Genomic DNA, 23,326 nt, shown 5'->3' on the forward strand with positions numbered 1-23,326 from the left:
TAAAATTACTTTCTTCTATAAGGACAAGAGAAGCCACAAAGTTGAAAGGGTGAGACTCAAGTTTCTCCTCCTCTTTTGGAAATCTCTGCAAACATAGGGCAAAGGAAAAAAGACAATAATAAAAACCAGAATATTTTTGGATTACATATGGAATTTATGCTGTAAAATGGCACAATAAAAAAAAGTCTTCAAAAAAAGGTCAGATTTAAATCTGTTAATAATATTGAGATACTTGCCAGGCTTATCACGAAAAATATATATAACATGTATGTAAAGTCTTACAGGCAGCTACAGCTGCCTGTGATTAAACAGTAAGAGCAAAAGGCACTAGAGAGGTACAGTGAGATCCTATCTCTGTTTGGATATTCCCTATGATTAATAAAAAACATTGCAGAGACTGAAATCTACTTTCATTTCTACAACAAATTATGTGTATAGAAAGTTTCTCTGCTTGGAAGATTTGATCTAACATTCTTTCTCATCCAAACAATATAGTAACTTACCTCATAATTTACTTATTTGTTGTGTGCTATGTGTCTTTACATAATAATGTCACTTTTTCCACCTGGGTAGCACAGCCATTTCGGTGTGCGCTATTCCTGAACCCAAGGCAAAGATAAAGTTGAATAATACTGGATTAAAGAAATGAAATAGATGATACATAACTGCACTTTAATAAAGCGGGTATATTCACAGCTTCACAGATTTTTATTTGAAAAATTACTTTGCTTTTGTCTAAACCAACATGTGTTATGTCCAATTATAGCTAATATTTTGACCCATTTTCATTCTGCTTCATACTCTAAAGAAGCAGAGGCTTTTTCTATTACTGGCACTGAGATTCAGTCCAAAAAAGAAAATAAAAAGTCTTGAGTTAACTTACTTTGGAAAGAAGCACAAAAAAACCCAAACCACAAAATAACAACCACTCAAAGCCATGAGAGGCAGAAATACCCATGAGGGTGGAACAAGTTGTCCAAAGCAATTGTGAAAGTGGAAAAAGTCAGGTGGGATGGGGCCTTGAGCAATCTGGAGGTATTCTTCCCCTGTACTCAGCACTGGTCAGACCACACCTTGAGTACTGTGTCCAGTTCTGGGCCCCTCAATTCAAGAAAAATGTTGAGGTGCTGGAACATGTCCAGAGAAGGGCAACAAACCTGGTGAGGGGTCTGGAGCACAAATCCTATGAGGAGAGGTTGAGGGAACTGGGCCTGTTTAGCCTGGAGAAGAGGAGGCTCAGGGGTGATCTTATTACTGTCTACAACTACCTGAAGGGACATTGTAGCCAGGTGGGGGTTGGCCTCTTCTCCCAGGTAACCAGCAATAGAACAAGGGGACACAGTCTCAAGTTGTGCCAGGGTAGGTATAGGCTGGATGTTAGGAAGAAGTTCTTCACAGAGAGAGTGATTTCCCATTGGAATGGGCTGCCCAGGGAGGTGGTGGAGGCACCGTGCCTGGGGGTCTTCAAGAAAAGCCTGGATGAGGCACTCAGTGCCATGGTCTAGTTGACTGGCTAGGGCTGGGTGATAGGTTGGACTCGATGATCTTGGAGGTCTCTTCCAACCTGGTTGATTCTATGATTCTATGAAATATTGATGCAATTGATAGGGCGTTGGGAGATTTAAAGTCAGAGATACATTTGCTACATGATACAACCCCACCACTATGTAATCTGGAAAAATACTTTTGTAACCAAAGTTATAATTATAGACCAGGGAAATGGTAGATGTTAGGAGGAAGTTCTTCACAGAGAGAGTGATTTGCCATTGGAATGGGCTGCATGGGGAGGTGATGAAGTCGCTGTCTCTGGAGGTGTTCAAGAAAAGCCTGGATGAGGCACTTAGTGCCATGGTCTACTTGATTGGACAGGGCTGGCTGCTAGCTTGGACTGGCTGATCTTGAATGTCTCTTCCAACCTATTTAATTCTATGATTCTGTTTCCATCATCAGTGAGATTACATGTGAAGTAACATCTGTAGATATGAGCTCTCAGTGCTATGACAGAAACCTTCAGGCACTGTATTAAGGATATACTCTACTTTCAAAACAAACTTGTGTCTCATTCATATAAGCCTAATTTATTTGGTATATGTTGATTTACTACCAAAAAAATATACGGTATATATTATCTTGCTACTGGGTGTTGAATTTTCATCTGTCTTCACAATGCTTGAACCTCCTGTCTGGTTATAATTAATCTCTAAATACTTCAAAGTTTTTAACTTTCTACAGATCTGGTTAACATGAGGAACTGGAGTAAAGTTCAACTCAGTACTGCCAGTGAAGAACCATTGCAGTGCTAATAAGACAGTTTTGTCTGACTTGATTGACAAAATGTCAGTGTGCATGAAGGACAGGAATATTATTTTTCCAACGCACATGAAGCTGTTTAATTGAAACTTCAGTGCTTTAGATCAAATCTTATTCCCATCTCCCCAAAGGGAACTCCGTATAACTCAGTGCAGTATGTTCATCCGTGTTAAAACATAACATTTGCATTAAGTATTGACAGTCATTAGTTGTAAGAGTATATACATTTAGGACTAATATTGCCTAATATTGCATTTAAGATTATTTGTCTTGTCTTCAGGAGTATTTAGTCATACTATGTTGAAAGAATAAAACACATTGGAGAGACAAAGAATGAATCTGAATTCTAATTACTTTATCACCAAATATTTTTTGTTAGTGTCTTTGTTTTAACATTTACAACTTCCACCTGTGGCATATACTATACATTGTGGTATGAACTGTACAAAGTCATAGCAAATAGAGTTTACTGTTTCACTGAAATGCAAAAAGCAATAATGACAAGTGGATAAAATGAGTGATTCAGTCAGGATCATTGTATTTTGTTTTAATGCACCCATATATTTTAGATGAGAAAATAATTCTCATCCACGACTTCTCCAAGGGGCTTGCCTACTGTCATGCGGTTTCAGATAGACGTTCGAATTCTTAAGTACCAACTGCCCATACTGTGATTCATCTGCTTTCTCTTTTCTGCAACAATCTCACAGCTGAACAGAAAAATCAGATTCACAGGTAGGGAATATTAATCACAGTATTTTTTCCCTTGGTGGATGAGCAAGCATTCGGAAGTGCGGGACAGTCAAAGTGATTTAGTACTCTGAAATTTAGAAACACACAGATTTATCACTTAGAACACAAACGTACAGATGCAATTTGAGCTGAATAAAAGTTTGAAGCCCTTCTTAACTGTTCACAGGTCTGCTAGAATGTTAGCTCACCAAAATCTAAATTCTGCCATATCCATGTTTGCATATATAAGAGGGATGTTTGGCTAACTGCCTTTTACCAGCATATTCTCTCGTCTTAGAAACATTGGGTTTTTTTATTCCATATGTTCACTGAAATCAGTTTCTGTTAAGTAGAAGTCAAATGAGTTAAGGTGTTACAGTTTGGAACTAAACCAGTCTGAAAAAACAACCAAACAAAAAAATCCAAAACAAGCAAACAAAAACCCGAACCAAAAAAAACCACACACAAACCCCCCAAGACCTATAGTTTCCTAATACCAAAGCTCATAGCCTTCTGTCAGTTCTACTGATATTAAACAAGAGCATCTTCATCAGTGTAGCCCACATTTAGTGTAGCATGTGGGTGGATAGTTATGTGCTTTTTAACATAATGTCAAAATTCACAGTTTGCTAATTATACACACACACACACAAATAGTAACAATTTGCTCCCAAAATGTGAGAAATTATGGTTTTGGTTGTGAAAATGTTGAAAGTTATATACTCTGATAGTTATTCCCTCTGTACTCAAACTGGACTCAGATTTAATGATTGTTGGCTGATTTCCTAGATATCACAGTATCATCAGGGTTGGAAGAAGAGACCTCACAGATCATCAAGTCCAACCCTTAACCACAGAGCTCAAGGCTAGACCATGGCACCAAGTGCCACGTCCAATCTTGCCTTGAACAGCCCCAGGGACGGCGACTCCACCACCTCCCCGGGCAGCCCATTCCAGTGTCCAATGACTCTCTCAGTGAAGAACTTTCTCCTCACCTCAAGCCTAAATTTCCCCTGTTAGTTTTGAAAGAGGCCTGTGTACACAGTTATATGTTTGTAGGTGTATTTTCACAAGTGAAGTTTTGTTTAATCTTCATTCCTGATCTTACCTTCCTCATTCAGTAGACCAGTTCCAGCATGATGAAAGATAAATCCTGATTTTGCAATACTCATATCTTTAAATCTTTTCTTTAACCAAGACAATGATTTTTGAGAATATTTAAGGGGTTTAATTTCACTGTCTGGTAGGATTATTCAGAATAGCTTCCCCTTGATTCCTACATGGCCTAGCTTAATCAGGTTCTTTTTCTCCATATGAACTTTGGAGAAGTGAGAAGGAAGATAGAGAGGAAGACAATCTTATATGTGAAACCACTCACTTTGCAAAGACATCATCTCACATATTTTACAGCGTGATTTTAGGTGTTAAGTAAATTAAAGCCATCACTAGAAGCATCACTCTTTACAGTTCAGTGCAGTATGAGAACATTTGAATGCATTTGATAGATCATTTCAGTTTTTAATTCCATTTTGATTAATAGGAAGTGCAGAGAAGCATGATTGAAACTCCAGCTGAGTATACGCACATAGCACAGCAAAGGAAGCCCAAGATGTGTTTACTCATAACAGCACAGCATGTAAAGCTGAGATGTGTTATACAAAGCTGTGGCCTAAACAGTGTCTAATACAGGCACAGAATCTCTGGGGATTGAGGCAGCTTTAGACTTGTGGAGACTATGCCAGCACCTGTAGTAGAAATTTGTCCTCATTACCCCACACACTGCAGGACTGGCATTGCTATCTGTCTTGACATGTGCTTCCTAGTTTTCCATTTCTCTGGCCGCTTATTCCTTAAGATATTTTTGTTCAGAAGATACTGGGAAAGGATGTGAAGTTTAGAAACAAGGAGGATACCCTTGGGAGAGACTGGACAGCTGCCATCTTGTCCTGAGCAGTCTAGTAAGTCAAGATTTTAAGGCACATATGTAAATATCTTAAAACTTTAAAGGTTTATATATGTTTAAAAAAGAGTTCCTCAGTAATTAAATGACTGCAAGATAACAGGAAGGAGAAGAAAGTGGTGACGTGCTGTTTTCTTGCATAAAAATGAGTTGTTTATTAGGTAAAATAAAGTAACACATCTGTGCAGGAAGCAAAAAGCAAAATGTATTCTGAAAACAGCAGTTTGATGCTTCAGAGTATCATTTTGTCAGTTATGAATAGGTAAGTAGTGGACATGAAGGTTGTCTTTACCAAGTTGTCTTTTTTCTCTTGGCCCATCGTGTAGATATCAAAGGTTAAGAGGCTTCCCTTTTTTATACGAGGCTGTGTTAAAGATATTTTGATGGTCCCAGGTGCAATGTGGTTTTCAAATCCAGACAGTCCTGTAATGTATAAGGAACTTCACATTGCAGAAGCAGATTGTTAACTAGTGCCCTGTTATTGTCCCTAGGGAATACTGGTTTCACAGAGACTCATTTTATATTTTCCATCTGGGAAAGAAAGTTTGCTCTTTTCATGGAAAAAAAAACCAATCTGGCAGCCAGAGCTTGAAGACCTGTGTATTTTAGGGATTTTGGCAAACCACCTGCATAGCACCTGATACTTTTACTTAGTATTTAAACTAGAAAGCTGTTCCAATTTCCCCTCTGGGGAACAATTTATCCACAGTCAAAAATGATATTTTTGTCATTATTATCCAGATGCAGAATTTTCATGTTATTTCCATATCTGTTTCATGCAGAAGCTTGTGTGTTAGCACTGTGCCCAGAATAAGTAGACCTCTTTTGTGTGATCACCAAGTATATATATTATCAAGTTGTTTTCAGAAGTATCATAACAATTTCCTTGTGAAATATAGAAAGAACACTAAAATTAGAAGCCTGAGAAGGAATTACATAATTAAAATGTCAGTAATGACTTATCTTTCAACAAAAAGCAATAAATCTGTGTTTTTCACAAACATATCAGTGCGTTTCACTGGTAGCTAGTTTTCCCAGGAGTAGCTGGATAATTAGAAAGATTTGCTGTCTATATGGAAAAATAACTTTTGTAGGTAAATTCCCTCAACAGGATTTATTTTAATAAAGGAATCAGAGGGAAAATAAACACTTTCATTTTATGGCACAATTACTACAACTGACGTATTACTGCACTGAACTCTCTGATTTCTTTTTTAGCATAGCATCATATTTCAATGCCTGCCCCTCCTGTTTAGTATGTACAGCACTGGAATGCTGCTGCTCAGTAAAAGAAAAAGTGCTCATTATTTGTTGCTACTCATTAATTTGAACTTTTTACTTACACTTAGATGGGCTTAAATTATGCAAATGAATAAAGTGAAGCTCAGGGAGAGGCACTTTCTTAGAGGGAATGCAGCGATAGCCTTACATGGGCAAGTCCTAGCAGACCTGTGCTTGTCCTGCCTGTTTTCCAGTCTGGCTATCTTTAAAGATATCCTTGTCAGCAAGCCATGCAGCCGCACAAGGCAGTGCTGTGCTCAAGGCTGCATGTCCTGAGAAGAGGTGTACTACTGTGTGCTCCTCTGGAATCAATAGGATGACAGCACTGCATCACTTCTAGGGTTTCATCAAATCCCTTTCAGATGGTGGAGAGGCACTATTATCTCCTTGTAATTGTGTCCACTGGGCATCACCTTTAACTTTGTTTCTAGTAATGCCACCTTTCCCAGTGGCAGGCCTTTTAGTTTTCTTATCCAGACATACCTTTTCTATTCCTGAGAGTATGTTTTAGTGTGTGGCTTTTTCCAATAGCTAGCTGATGACCAGCTCCTGTAAAGCAAGGTCATGCTTCAGATGAAGTTGTCAGGGCTTGTAGCTAAGGCTCCCTACAGAAAATATCATGCTGGGGCTGTACTGGAACTTCTAGATAAGTTCAGCTGTTCTGCAGACCTTCCTGATAGGGCAGCCTGAATATTACTAGTGCCAAATGTTGTTCCCTTCCTTTGCCTCATCTTCCAACATCTCTGTTCTTAAAATCTTGCAGAACTCTCTCCCTGGGGGATGGATAGTTTAGGATTTAGCTTCAGATGTAACCATCATGTCAATGGTGACATTGAGCTCCATTATTGATCTCGACTGAAGGCCCTACTGGGCCAACCTGTTTAAACCAGACTGTCAGGAACACAAACTTGGCTACTTCAAAATACTCTAACTTCTCATTCAATCTGAAGCATTAGCCTTCCTGATAGACTTGCCTAGTATAGGAATTAATTTGCTCATGCCAGTTTCAGGAGTTAAAACTAATAAAAGATTATGCTATTCACTCACTAAATGGTATTGAATGCAAAGCATCCTTTGATAAGTACCTGCAGTGTCTGCTTTCTCACTTCCAGTTCTTCAGCAGAAATCAAGCATGAAAGGTTTCCACCCACAGAAGGGCACTTTTTTTTTTTTCAAACTTAAAAATGAGTAAAGATTTCAAGTAAAAATGGGGTCTCATTGCATTGTGATGTCAATTTATCTTAGTAACTGCTATAAAATTATCATATGATTGATTTCAGGTGTAGTTAGGCACACATAATGCTTGTAAGGCTCTATTCTGTCAATCACACAGAATCACAGAAACATCCAGGTTGGAAAAAACCCTCAAGATCACCAAGTCCAACCTATAACCCTACTCGACAAGATTCCACTTAAACTGTATCCCTAACCACCACATCCAAATGACCCTTAAACACGTCCAGGGGCGGTGACTCAGCCACCTCCCTGGGCAGCTCATTCCAGTGCCCATGGTCTCCATGAAAAAACTTTTTCCTAATGTCCAGTTTAAACCTACCCAACCTCAGATTGAGGCCATTCCCTCTTGTTCTGTCTCCAATTACCTGTGAGAAGAGATCAGTGCCAGCCTCTCCATGACTTCCCTTCAGGCAGTTGTAGACAGCAATGAGATCTCCCCTCAGCCTCCTCTTCCTCAAACTAAGCCCCAGCTCCCTCAGTTGCTCCTCATAAGATTTTTTTGTCTAGGCCCTTCCCCAGCTTTGTTATCATCCTCTGGACCTGCTCCAGCACCTCCACATCTCTCTTGTATTGCAGTACACAAAACTGAATCACCTCAATATAGTGTGATGCAGCATGATTTAAACACCTGAGATGTATTAGAAATTAATATATGATTTATTTTTCCTCCAAAAATACTTTGCACTGAAAATGACCATTCTAGATGAAAATGCTTTGTGATTATTTAATTTCATTAAGATATGCTGCAACTAATGCAGTACCTGGTAGAATTACACTATGAAACTGCTTCTGGTTTGTGAAAAAGATGAAAACAACTGTTTGTGCGAGCTACTTTTTTTCTGTTGCATTGCAGAAATGTGTGTTTATGCCATGTTGAAAATGAGGGCTCACTTGTTACACTCTTTGCTCAGCAACTCTGAGACATTGTAGCTTTATATCCTCTCTGAAATTCACTCTGTTTGCTCACTTTCTATATTGTGGAGATTTATGTGAAACTGGAGTTTCTGTAGTGTAGTTTTGCCTGCCACACAGCACAGGAGCTGTATGAGGACCTAAAGATGTAGGTAAATACTGCATTGTTTTATTATCTCCCTACACGCTCCTTACAATGGTAGACAAACATTCCTCTGTGCCTTGGAAATTTACAGCCATATGTAAACACCTAATTATCCACTTTCACTGGCCTTTTCTCAGTCAGTTGTAAAGACAGGATTTCGTACCTTTTGATGGTTGATCATGACAAGGAACGCCTTGCTTTAATTCACTTAAAGGAGGCTGTGAAGCAACAGCAACAAATCCTACTTTGCTCACGCCCAGGAAATGGGAACGCTATGGGGAAGAGAAAGCTAGGGAGAGTATTGTATCTTATCTAAAATGTGGCAGTGCATGGGGCTGAAATGTCCTAAGGAAACTAGGAAAGGACTAAAGGAATCTAAAGTCACCCTGTAGGAGCAGGCAGAAACGACACAATTATGTTTGATAGGCTTCAGAGTTGTCCTTGTTGAAAGTCCAGGGTCAGAGACCTGTGAGAACTAGAGAAGTGAACCAACCTGGTAGTCATGACGACCCTGACTATAAGTGCAGGCAGAGCTGTGATGGAGGTGGGAAGCAGAAGTGGAAGCTCCCTTTCACTTCTACTCATCTGTGCTTTGTGTTGGGCTGTATGGGAAAGAGTGGAAATAATGTAAACATAGTCTGGGCTGCTACACACAGGCCTGGGTGAAATTATCTATTTTCAATAAACTCTAGTCTGGTTTTGCATGACAAAGAGTAACAGAAGAGAGACATTGAAAGGCAATTAAGTGGAACCTGAACATATTTTTAATGGTTTACCTGAACAGGGCACATTTATTTATGGTACATCAGTAAATATATTTCTTTTTCCTTACATATTAAGAAAAAGAAAAGGCAACTTAAATTTTATTTTAAAGTGCATTCTTTTATGTAGTTAACACATTTGTGCTTATTTTATTTATGTATAGGGTTAATTTAGTGAGCCTGTACATTCCAAAGAATGAATGGGGGTTTGGGGACCTTGGCAAGGAAGGAAGAATAATTTCTTCTTGTTCTCTCTGTCCCTGTACTACTTGATTGCCCTCATAACAATCAGTTCACTCTTTTCCAGTCAGTACTTCAGAGACAGACTCTTGCTCTAAAGTATGATCCCAGGTGTACCTGCTACAAGTCTGTAGGAGAAGTTTTCTATTAGATTTGGAATGAAGACCTAGAACTGCAGTGGAAATAGATGTGAATGAACAGAATAATTGTTTGGGATAAAAGATGTTTGTACTAGTCTCTGTGAATCAAAGGTTGACCTCATCATTCAAAGCAGGGACAGATATATGTCTTAATTTTCCTCATTTTTGCTTTTACATTTGTCCAAAGGACAGATGCTTACTTGAAAGATAGAAACTTAAGCAATACAAACATTTTTAGCAAAGAAATTGGGAGAATAAGGATAAATAAAAAAACAATTATTGGGAAGTGAAAGAAACCCAAACCAAACAAACCCAAAACCAACCAAACAACAATAACAAAACAAACAAACAAACAAAATAGAAGGAAACTTTTAGAAATTGTCTAATTCTGGGAGAATTTGGAATAGTCTGTAGCAACATTAAAGTCTAAAAACTTTGCCCAAAGGGACTGTGGGATGGACCAGCCATCTGTGATGGGACAGAGAATTCAGAAACACTGTGAGATAGAATATTCTTTAGGCTTACACTTGAAGCAGTAATGGCCTTCAAAGAAAGCAAAAATCAGAGAAACTCAGAACAAGCATAAAGGAGTTTCTGAAATATACATAAGGGAAATAAGCACAGCACCTACAAAAACTTGAAGTTAGTACAAGGGTGATTTGAGCTAGACAAGTAACAGAGCTCACCTAGGCTGTCTCAAGCGGTACTGGAAATGCATCGTTGTAATTAGCCACGGTTCTAGACTGTCAATTCTGCCTGTCTGGATTTGTACTGTAATATTCTCTCTCAAATTCATCTGAACTTGGTTATAAAACTGCTATCCCAGGTGCAAACGATGATTTCAAGTGATAATTGTTCACCTTGGCTTCATATGGAATGTGTACATCTCAGTCTGTCATTTGTTATTGTGCACAGATCCGAAGTTAAAACACAGCTAAGTATAATACAAATCAGTATAGTAGGTAATTTTCTTACCTGACCTTTGCTCTTTGATTCTTCTTGCTTCATAATTTAAAATTTTGTGTTAGTTCAAGCACATTTTTTTTGCTCGTTTTTCAGCTTTAAATAATTATTACTGTAAAAACTGTGGGAAAAAGTAATTCAAGGGCTCCTGCAAACAAGCTTTTCATTTTTTTTTTTCTCATATGAAAACACTCTGGTAATTTTATCCAGACTTTTTTATAATCATAGACTATAAGAATACAGTAAAAGTTAGCTTTCAGTATCCAGTTTGGTATGGCTTCCACTTAAAAACACTATATGATTTTCCTATGATTCATCACTACAGTAACAGACTGAATGAACATCAATTTGTGACCTCACTTAACTAAACCTTTCCCAAAAGGTCCCCATGAACCTCACATAATAATTTGGCCAGATTTCTCAGATTGCAAGGAATGGTGGCTTTTTACCTTAATAATTAAGACCCATATCATTAAAGTGACATTTTCAAGCATACTCAGAAACGCTTTGGCTTTTCTTCAACTTTAAAAAAGTAATTAGAAATGTTAATTTAATTTTTATCACAGCATTCATTTAAACTCCAGAACAGTTTCAGACAGCTGCAGCTTGGCACTGCCCAAGGCTATGTCGTTACCCCTACATTCAGACACCATCCATTAACAATGCAGTGATGCATTCTCACGATTTGATATATACAGTTAGAAGCTGAAAAACATTTTCTTTTTTTTAAAAGAACCATTATGTCCTACTGTGCATCAGGAAAAAAAAAATCCCCAAACCAAATCTTAACTACAGCACGAAATTGCCAGGCTGAAAAGAACCATTCTTTTCATCATGGGGATAGGAAGAAAGCTGTTGAGCTCACTTATAAACAGATACTTATTGAACAAATATGTTTTGTTCTTGGGTTTTTATTTATCCAGGGAAAGGATTCTATGGGAAGGGAAAAGTTTCAAGTAAAGCTGTGTATAATGCTTATGGAGTCTAAATCAGAGATTCAAGTGATCTTTATAGATAAATTTAGATAAAACAGATCCTGTTGTAAAGAATAATAAACATAGAAACAACTGGGTTGGAAGAAACCTCCAAGACCATGCAGTCCAACCTAGCACCCAGCCCTATACAATCAACTACACCATGGCACTAAGTGCCCCAGCCAGGCTTGGCTTCAACACCTCCAGGAACGGTGACTCCACCACCTCCCTGGGCAGCCCATTCCAATGCCAATCATTCTCTCTGGGAAGAACTTCCTCCTAACATCCAGCCTAGACCTTCCCTGGCACAACTTGAGACTGTGTCCTTTTCTCCTGTTGCTTGTTGCCTGGCAGAAGTGACCAACCCCCACCTGGCTACAGCCTTTCTTCAGGTAGTTATAGACAGCAATGAGGTCTCCCCTGAGCCTCCTCTTCTCCAGGCTAAACACCCCCAGTTCCCTCAGCCCCTCCTCACAGGGCTGTGTTCCAGGCCTCTCACCAGCTTTGTTGCCCTTCTCTGGACACGTTCCAGTATTTCAACATCTCTCTTGAATTGAGGAGCCCAGAATTGGACGCTGTAAATTGTGTTCAATCAAACAGCGTTGCAGAATAGTCTCTATTCTGGACTGTTCATTAACATTGAGTCCAACACTGAGACAAATCTCAATTAGTAAATCAAAAAATGTATTCAAGATGTGTAACCTGTATAATTTCTCAAAGGCAAGTTATTTGAAAAAGGCAGTGCAAAGCATAAGAAGTAGTAATGCATTTGTGTTGCTGTTTTCACTAGTAAGGTTTGTTACATCGGTCTGGAAGATCATAGAATCAGAGAGTTTTTTCTATTAGAAGAGATCATCAAGTCCATTGACCTAACGCCAGCATGGCCACTAAACCATATCCTGGAGTGCCATGTCTATAAGTTTTTTGAACACCTCCAGGGATAGTGACTCCAGTGCCTGCCTTTCTACAGGAGGTTTTTTTCCTTTTCCCTTTTTTTCTCCCTCCTCCCTTTTTTTTCTCTCTTTTTTTTTTTTTTTTTTTTTTCTTTTGCAAAAGGACAGGCAGGGGAGTTCTTTGTCAACCTAAAATGTAGAAGAGGAAGACAGAACTTCAATCACTTGTCTACCTTGGTACTATGCAAACACTACTCAGCAATGGCCAGAACATAAGTACATTAGTGCTATTTTAGCCACAAATCCAAACCAGCACCGTATGGATTACTCTGAAGAAAGCTAACTTCATCCCAGTCAGACCCAGTAGTATCTCCACTCTGGATTACCATATCTTTTACATTACATTCAGTCATACACTATCCAAGACAACCATTTGTTGTCTACTTGACAGCCTTAAAGTCTTTTCAGCCCTTTTCCTCTTCCTGACCTTTGATATATACACAAATATTATGTCTTTAGTTAACAGTCCATCCCCATTAAATGTCTAACAATTGTTCATCAAAGGAAGTCCACTGAAATGTCTACTAAAGTGTTGAGTTCTATCCGCTGTTGAGTTCACTTAATCCATTATACAGGCTCCACATTTTATTGTGGCTGCTTAGGAGAGCAGAGGTTATGTGTTGTGTTGTGCTACTAGGCACCAAAGCTAGCATGGGTTGACCCATCCCATTGCCTCATGGATCATGATAAATGGTAGGTCTGCACTTCTAACTATGATGAAGCAGGTTCTCTCCTGCCAAAGAAACTGACAAAAATGTACTGGCAATATCAGTTGGGACATACTGCTTAGCTGCCTTTGACTCCATTTCATGCTAGAGTTCTAAATGATCAATATGGCAGCACTCAATGGCCACATGGCTTCATTCCCAGCATGACAGTCCACTTACCCTTCACCCACTACCAGATTTTGTACTCACTAGATAGGACTATTAAAAAGTGATTGGCCATTCCTTAGGTTGACATGACAAATCAGCTCATGGATGGGAATCAGGGAATCTTGGTAGGTGCAATATTGCCATTAGTGTACTGTCATGGTAGTAACTGGCACTTGCTATTCTTCAACAGACATTAACCCCAAAACAGAAGTATCCTCCAAGAGGCTGGCCTTGTAATATTCCAGTATCCACGCTGGCTATGTCTAAAGTCCACCAGTAGCCTGTTGGATCCTTACAGTACCGTGTTCTGAGGTTGTCCATGCTAAGGGTATAAGTACCCTCTAGACCAATTACAACAAGATGCTTCTGCTACCTCCTCCCAGTTAAGCTCACCCCAGCCTCCCATATAGCCAACTATTGGGATCCTCCTATTATTACAAAAATTCAGGTAGATTCTTCCCCCTGGAACTCTAGGAACTTTAGAGTACACAGGGCCCCAGTTATCCACCAAAATCATAGTCTTGTGCATCCAAAGTCCATACTCTCCCAGAAGAAATAAATAAAAAACCCAACTAATTTCTTTATGACAAATTATGAGTAAAGGAGAATGATGATAAATTGCTCAGTTGTGCCGAACTGGAAGCGTTGCAGAGTCAGAACTCAATAAAACAGTTTGGGAGCTTCAAAGTCAAATGAGGCTTCAAGTGAGATTTACACATCAGCAAACACTGTGTCAGTTCCATCTGAGTCCTGTTATAGGCATCTTCATCTTCTAACATTTCCTCACTGGCGCTGGGGGGGTCTTCTGCTACAAGGAAACAACCCCTAGTTGGTTTAAATTATGGATATATCAATGCTATATAAGCCAACAGGTTTTAGATTCTGTCCTTCACATGTTAACTCTAAACAGCCTGAACATTTTGAAACTATTCAGAAGTTGGCTATATATATATATAATAAAATATGTCTTATTCTTCCAACTCTGTTGCACTAAGGTTGCTGTGTGTTCTAATCCAGACTAGAGGAGTAGTATTAGGTTTATGTTTCTAAAGACTGCTTGTGTTTAGGGGAAATATTTAACTAGGGGTAATGAGAAAGCTGTGGGAGACAATTCTCATCTCCTTCCTTCAGCATTACCAATAAGAATACAGAAAACAATGAGGGAAAGGAGGCACAGATGTGATCTCTTAAAGCATATGTAATTTCATCTCTGAAAAACAAAAGCTCAGTGTCGTTTCCTTCCCTCCTTTCTCCCTTGCTACATTCTTTCTGTCCTCTCAGCCTTTCTTCCCTCTCCTTCTTTTCATCCTTCCTTCCTTTTCTCACTCTTTCCCTCTCTCCCTTTATGTCTCTTCAGTTTATGGAGTTTACAGCTTCTTTCAGTTTCTGAAGTATTTAATCTTCTGACATGTAAATTCCTTTTGCAGTTTATGGGATTTACAGGCTCTTCAATCTTAGAGCTAGAGAAGCAGAGCTTGTAAATTTTTATAAACCAATGAGTATATATTTCACTATATTTAGATGTGCTTTTATGCAGTTACAGACATTTATGCAGCTGCAGAAGTGCAAGCAGAACTTTATTTGAAGTCTCTATAGTTAACTAGTTGATACCTGCTCTAAATTTGTTGAGACTTCTGCTTTCTGCTACCACTAACAATTCCCAAGCTGGGCCACGCCTCTGTTTCTTGCCTACTTGAGCTTCTTCTGTTTAGTTTAATGAAAGTTCTTCCCTTCTTCTTACTGAATTGATTTTTACCTTAGTATTATGCTTTCTTTTCTTCTGGTTTTTTTTTTCTTTTACCCAGCTTTACTCCATATCTAAAAATAACTGCTTAATGTGGGGTGTCACAGAGATCTCGTGTGAGGTTGAGTTAAATAAAGCCATCAACTCTTCCAGCAGCAGTCAGGTTTCATCGTTGGAAATGACTGCTCCAAAGAGGGAGATAAATATGTCGGTTTTGTTCCCCTTCTCATCAGTTAGAAAGCATGATCATAGTAGGAGAAAACAGGCAAATGCATTAATAATGGCTAACAAGTCTAGAAGTCCATTGGGGGAAAGGAGCTAAGTTTATTGTTACCTGTTAAGCTCGACTAAAACTTTACAGTGCAATCACAAATATACCTTTTGTTTTCCTTGTCTTTGTACTCTGAAATCCATTAACATTTAGTACAATGTATCCTTCTGAGTCCATTACCTTTTGCTGACCTGAGCTATGCATTTCTGAAATACATTTTTTAAATACTTTTTTAAAAGAACAACTTTGAAAACTAGTGAGAAATTTAGAATGAACTTCAGGTATTAAATCTGTATAACCTGCTCTACAGGAGACAAACTACGCAGAATATAGATATGTTGTGACAAAGTTCAGAGTAGATCAAAATGTCCTTTCTGAAGCCAAATAACCTACATAGCAAATGTGGTGGGTTAGCCTCATCTGGTAACCAAGCCACTCACTCACTCCCCTCCAGTGGGATGGGAAGGAGAATTCAAAGAGTGAAAATGAGAAAACTCAAGGACTTGGGCAAAGACAGTTTAATAGGTAAACCAAAAGACATGTGTGCAACCAAGCAAAACAAGGAATTCACTCACCACTTCCCATCAGCAGGCAGGTGTTAAGCCATCTGCATAATGGTTATTTGGGAAGACAAATGTCATAAACTCAAACATCCCCCCTTCCTCTTTCTTCTCTCAGTTTTATATGCAGAGCATATCATCATATGATCTGGAATATCCCTTTGGCCAGCTGAGGTCAACTGTCTTTTTTAATTGATTGTGAATGCATGCAGAGAATTCATACCTCCCCATGCAGCCCATTCCAATGCAAATCACTCTCTCTGCCAACAACTTCCTCCTAACATCCAGCCTAGACCTCCCCTGGCACAACTTGAGACTGTGTCCTTTTCTTCTGTTGCTGGTTGCCTGGCAGAAGTGACCAACCCCCCACCTGGCTACAACCTCCCTTCAGATAGTTGTAGACAGCAATGAGATCTGCCCTGAGCCTCCTCCTCTCCAGGCTAAACACCCTTAGTCCCTCCTCACAGGGCTGTGTTCCAGGCCTTTCACCAACTTTGTTGCCCTTCTCTGGACACGTTCCAGTATCTCAACATCTCTCTTGAATTGAGCCCAGAACTGGACACAGTACTCAAGGTGTGGCCTGACTCATGTTGAGTACAAGGGAAGAATAACCTCCCTTGTCCTACTGGCCACACTGTTTTAATTTGGCAACATTAATGTTGTTTTAAAACTAGTACCTCTTCCTCCTAAATCCCTGATGCCCCCTGCACAGTGCTAGCACATCATTTCTCTTCTATGTAAATATTAAAGTTAAAATAGAAGCCTGAACCTGCAACAGCTCCCCACAGAAAAAGAACATACTGATTTTGAAGTCTAAGAACGAGGACAAAAGCATGTTGCATTTTAACCACAGATTTTAATTGCATATTGAATTAATGTGCTCTGACAGAAAATCAATAACAAGAGTGGACACTTCCTCAGTGGAATTTTCAATTCCTTCTCTTTCCCAAGAAATAAATTTCCTGAAATTTCTTTAGTGAGATCTTTGAGTAGATGGTTTAATAGGTTTTGACAGCAATTCAATAGCTATATCTGAAAGCCATGTTGTTTGAAATTATTTCTTAGTGTGTGACAAGAGATTAATTTAGAATTCATTTGAGAGGACAAAACTCAGTCCCACCTCAGGAGCTGAATCACTTCTGGTACTGTACTTCCCCTATAATTGTCGGTAGTCAATCAACATCTGAAGCAATGTCAAAAACAAGGTCAGAATAGTCACTGAAGTATTTCAGGTCGTCTCTGGTGGAAAATATTGCAGAAAACATAAAATAGATAATGTAAAAGGTTCCACATTCTCCAGGATCTTGCCACAGTGCTGATACCCTGAAATGCTTTTATGGTGGTAGTAAATGTGGAATGGTGTAGATTAGTGCATATGACAAGGGCATTTCTAAGAAGTTAACTTACAGGTACTTGTTGCCTTCTGACTTCCTTCCAAGACTTACAGATAGGACACATGTACCCAAGTTTTTTTTCCACTGTGATATGTCAGCTCAGTAGCTGGGACAACATTGTCCGCTTGCTATTTACATTTAGAAAGTTTCTGTCTTACAATGAAGGCAAGAATGCTATCTTCAGAGATACTCTGACCCACTGTTTCTTTGTTCTGATAAAATGTTCTCTATCCTCCTTTTCACTATTCCTCTGTCTCTGCTGCACAGTGCAATCTGAAGCATCATGTCACCATACTGTGGATATACTCCAGTGAGACATCCAGACCAACTGTGACACATAATGCTGGACATGACACATGCCATGGAATGTGAAAGTCATGGCCTTCATAAATACAAATACTTTAAACTATGTCAAGAAAACGTTAAAAAAAAAAAAAGAAAATTATACCAAATAATACCAAATATATATAATATACCAAATAAATATAATATACCAAGTAATACCAAAGAAATACCAAAGAAAAATATTTTGATTCTTCAGTCTCAATTAGGTAGTTGTGCACCTGTTTTCAGTTGATGAGTCACACTGTCCTGCAAGGGTTTCTAAAACAAAGAGAGAAAACCTAAGTTTGTTCTCCTTTTTTAATTACTTAATTGTTCTCCTTTTAATTACTGATTCAAGTCAGGAATCTGATTTTCACAATAAGTCTAATCACCTGCCCTGCTTGTCAGGAACCAGATCACAACACTACTTGTCCATTAGGAGACTATACAGTGTACGCTAAGATGTCTGCTTCTGTGGAACTTTGTAGAGCTGTGACAGGTGAACTTGAAAATTAAACATGACAAATCACCTATAAAAAGAGGTGAAGTAGTTTTTTTGGGGATTTTTTGAGTTTGGGGGTTTGGTTGGTTTTTTTTGGTTGGGGTTTTTTTTTGTTGTTGCTTATTTGTTTTTTGGGGGGAGTCTTTTTGTTGTTGTGGGGTTTTTTTGTTGTTTTTTTGGTTGGGTTTTTTGGTTGGTTCTTTTTGTTGGATTTTTTTTTGTTGGGGTTTTTTTGTTGTTTTTTTCTGTTGGGTTTTTTGTTGGGTTGGTTTTTTTTGTTGTTGTTGTTGTTAGTTGGTTTGGTTTTTTGGATATTTTTTTTTTAGATTAAATTGAAAAAAATCACATTTTTCCCAAAGATGATTTAGAAGGTTGATCTATTTTGTATGATCTGCAGTTATTTGAACAGAAGGAACATATGTGTTTATGCAATTAAAAAAAAAAAAAGGAAAAGAAAAGAACACAAAACTGAACAAGTCAACCTCAGTGTCTCTAAATAGTTGTGCTAGTTTGAAGGTAGCTAGAATGTTTTGGTGAGAAGAATTAGATTACAGGCTGTGAAAGAGAAACAAGGGTGATGTCTATTTCACTTATAGGCTTGCTAAGATGTATAAGAACAAGAATCCAAACATAGATGAGGAAGTCAGTTTTTGCCTGGACTGTGGGCATTTTCTCTCTAACCTGCCATCTCTTTGACTAATCCACCTGCTTCCTAACTCCCCTGGCCAGCCCTCCAGTCTTCCTACAGCACAAGGCAATGTCTGGGGTAAGATGGGGGAGTGGGAGAAGCTGCAAGGGCAGTTGGGAGCCACTCCTGGGGACTCAGGTTTGTGGGAGGGGAGTTGTGTTTCTGTGTTGCCTTTTACCTTGTTTATTTCTGTATATAACTGTATATACTGTAAATATCTGCTTGTATATTGTGCTAAGCTGTAAATAATAAGCTTCATTCAAATTTCCAGAGCTGGCTGAGTCTAGTCTGGGTGATTTCCAACGGGGGGGGGGGGGGGGGGGGGGGGGGCAGGTAACACCCAAACCACCACAGTAGTTCTCATGCTAATAGTTAAGATTAATTGGAAAATGAATTTAAAAAAAGACAAATAAAATAAAAAAGACAAATAAAATAAAAGAGATTTTTCCCAAATATATCTGTACATTTCTGTACTCTACATATCTCTGTTAAACACAGCCCTCTTCTCTCCAACCTTCATTTGTATCACTATAAAGAATTGCCATGAATAAAAGCGCCTCTAAGAATCTCTGTGGAGACTTCTGAGAAATGGGGGGAAAAAAATGGTACTTGTCAGTCTCAGAATGATCACTTGTCAGAAAAAAACAGTGGCAGAAACATAGTTCAGAATGGATAGTGGTGAAGCTGAAGGGCAAATATTTCTTTGTCTTCTTAACCACTGGTGGTTTGGATGTGCAGCAGGAACTATAATACTTGAGCTTCCAGAATAATTATTAAAGCCAGAATATGTTTCGCTGCCAAAAGAATGTTGCACAAATAAATGTGAAGGCTTTTTCTGGTTTCTGGTAAAAATACTTTTCACATTAAATATCTGCTTCAAACTCAAGTTGTTTTTTTTTTTTTTGTCAATAGGCAGCAGCAATATCCCCAGACAGAACATGAAATTTGTAATTAAAAAATCCAAGCATCTTCATCTGACACTGAATACAGTTGAATGACCTTGAATAAATACTTTTTGTCTAATCCATTGCCCAGATGAGTCACCACAGGGAGTTTTCTTGACTTCAGCAGAGATTGGATAAGGGCATTATATTTTTATGCTTTGGTTTTCCTTGTCTTTTTCTAATGTATCAGCATTATAAAGAATCTCAAAACCTATAGATGATAGCACAGCGAAAGTTAAGTGTTACTGGGTAGCCTACATGACAATAGATAAAATATCTCATTTTCTGACAGAAATTAATATCATCATCAACAGTTCAGAACTTAATCATGTGTCCCTAAATTACCCACCAGGCTGTATTCCATCTCCTTATTTCTTTAGTTGTAATGGGCTTGAAAAGTCATGGGTAAGAGAATTCTAAAGCATTTGAGCAATTAAAAGCTTGTCTTCCTTTGTGCTTGGCCTCAAGTAACATGAATCAACTCAATTCTCCTTATATAATTAATTTCCAGTGTGCTGCCTTGAAATGTTCCCTGGGATGTTCATATATAGACCATAAAACAGCTTTCTTATTGCTGAAATGGATTCACTTCTTTGTTGGAAATTGTAACTGCTTAGCACTAGCAAATGGTGCTACAATGATCTCTTAGTAGCTTTACTTCTTGACTCTACAAGGCAAAAAATCTTCAAAATGAGAAAAAACATCAGGACACTGTTTATGAGAGCTTGACATTTACCTGTAGGACAATAGAAAGTCTTAAATCAGTTGTCTCTTTTTTGTCTTAGACGTAGACAGCAACCAAAAGTTATACCAACCACAGTAAATTACTTGTCTGTGAAAGGGAAAGCTGATGGTTTAGGCAACAATCTCTAAGAATTCTACCTCCCTTCTTAAATCTTGGTCCTTGCTTCCTCTATATCTGATTGCAGCTTGGTCATGAGTCCCTCCCTACTGTTAAGAGTGACTTCTTTCTGTAAAAAGCACCTGCTTTTCATTCCCCTCAAGAAAAAAAATATTCTTTTCGTATGCACATCTGCAAAGTTCACTCAGTCTCTCTTTCACTTGGTTACAGCTCTTTCTTTTCACTTATAAGAAGAGAGGAATTCTGACTCAAGGACAGAAGCTAAGAGACCTGTGGTTACCTGAAATCAGTATTGAGCAGACTGTCTCAGGTAGGAATGTTTTAAAAGATGAGAAGGATGGAGTTGATATTTTTTCTTTTCACTTGGGAACTCTGAGAAAATTAATTGTCCTGTAAAGCTGCTATAGAGTCATTTAGAATAATTTAAAAGCAAACAAAAAACACACTGCAAAGAAATGCAGGTGCTTGTGAAAAGTTTACTGCATTTACTAGTCTCTTTTGTAACACAAAATGTAGAAGAGCTTGCTGTGATAGAGGCTCTCGACCTGCAACTTACTGTCACTGCAGTTTGATAACAATAAGTTAGACCTGATTTGCAGAGCTCTCTTTGCAAAATAAGAAATATTCTTGATTCTAAAGAGATGGAGGATGAGCAGTAAAGAGGGTGTCTTACTGATCTTTAGGTAAGTAAAAGAGGCACTGCCAGAATGGATCCAGTGTAGCTCACCTTCAGTGGAGAAGCAAAACAGAAAGTACAGGAGCATAATAAAAACACAGAACTAGTTTGTGTGAGTTGCTTGTATTTTAGCTATGCATGATGCATGGGCCTGCTGAAACATAGCCATCTATAACAAAGAGCTGTTTGGAAAACTAACTGATACTGAGAGACATTTGGGTTTCTGGGCTACAAGTGTACATTGCTGGCTTATACCCAGTTGTTTGTGTGCAGAGCCTTGCACTTGGCTTTGTTGAACTTCATAAAGATTGCGTGAAGCAAGTCCTTAAGTCTGTATTTGTCTCTCTGGATGACTTCCTTCTAGCCTGACACATCTCCCTTTGCAGAATCAAAGGAAAGTGTGTAGCTAAAAAGCAGGGTCTCTTCCAGCAATACTGAAGTTCTGGTAGGTTATACTGGACCTCACAGAAAGACTGAGAAAACTTGTGGTAATTCAAGGCTCTGTAACTTGTGTTAGTTGTTGGCCTTCTAGTGCTGGATCCTTTCCTATTGCTGATTAATTACACTAATTTCGAAAACCTGTCATGGTAAGTGTTGGAAATGCATTCGTGTAGTTCTTGCTGAGAAACTGGATAATATGAAGAAATTTTGATATGAGATTGTTGCCAGTAAGCTCATCTGTATACAAAATTGTTAGGTTTATAAATGTACTACAATATTAAAAAGTTGCTGGTTGCATAGAAATTCTTTTTACTCTGTGAGTCTATGTTTACCTGTTAAGAATCACCTCCAAAAAAATAGTGAACACATCTTCATATTAAGTTGTGGTGGTTGAAAGAGTTTCCCACACACACACTTTTTATCACCAGGCTAGCTCAGACAGCTGGAACTTAAGATGAAGCTAGATATTGACAGCACAGCACATATTTAGAAGCATATACACACAAGCTATGCAGTTAGTTTAAATTATATACAAGTTAGAAGTAACACAGAAATTCAAAATCCCTCCCTAGCAGTGAGATTGCCCAGGAGGGCTTCCAACACTGCCTCCTTCTTCCCACCTCCCTTATCTCCAACAAAATGAACAAAGTAAGCTCTGTATAGCTCATGTGATAAGTTGCAGAGATCAGAAGGTGAGATATCAGAGCCAATAAGGGGTTAGAGGGGAATTATTAGATCAGGTTGCACAGATTCAGACAGAGACAGTGAGCAAAGCAACCAGCAGAGACCAAAGGCAAGACACAGCCAGGCACAGACTGAGAATCTTTGTTTAGAAGTTGGCTTTTTATACCTCTGAGCAAAACCATTGAGTAATATAGACATAACTATTATGTTATTTTCACAGCCAATGATCTAATTTCTCTCCTTAACATATTCTAATTAGCCTCAAACCAGCACCTAAGTCCACTACTCTGATCTACACCCTCTTCAGTACTTTGATGTTTTATTCACTGGCCATCAATCGCGTAATGTTTCACATCATTACAATAAAAGGACTTCAAATAATTTTTTGAGCTACCAGAAATATTTTGAATAGATTTAGAAACTTGAGTTAAGATATTTAATTTAAACCTCTCTAATGGGAAAGTGTATAAATGTAATTAGTGAGTTTAAGTGAGCTTTATCGATTATTAGAATGCTTTTCTGCTGCTTGACATCATCTGTAAATATGGAAGGAAGTACTGGGTATAGATTTCTCTGCTCATAGAATTGAACCAGTTAAGATTATTTATAGTAATCAACACTGACTACAGTCTGTGAATAATGAAGAGTCTGAGCTGATGTCAGGACTTGCCTCCTGGCCCCATTTTCAGCCTCCAAATTTGGCCAAGACCTCCCAAATCCAGGAAAGTTACCAAGAAACAATGCAAGCCACTAT

At 38.5% G+C, this 23,326-nt stretch overlaps 1 long non-coding RNA gene across 1 annotated transcript in view; it reads left to right on the top strand.

Annotated features, from left to right (window-relative positions):
• LOC135181414 (uncharacterized) overlaps positions 1-23,326 on the top strand; it is a 182,316-nt gene that overhangs the window by 114,585 nt on the left and 44,405 nt on the right. The window contains exon 6 of the long non-coding RNA XR_010304868.1: positions 20,982-21,081. This is a non-coding gene — a long non-coding RNA (uncharacterized LOC135181414). The remainder of the gene's footprint in view (positions 1-20,981; positions 21,082-23,326) is intronic.

Source organism: Pogoniulus pusillus, chromosome 14 (assembly GCF_015220805.1).
Source record: "Pogoniulus pusillus isolate bPogPus1 chromosome 14, bPogPus1.pri, whole genome shotgun sequence".
NCBI lineage: Eukaryota > Metazoa > Chordata > Aves > Piciformes > Lybiidae > Pogoniulus > Pogoniulus pusillus.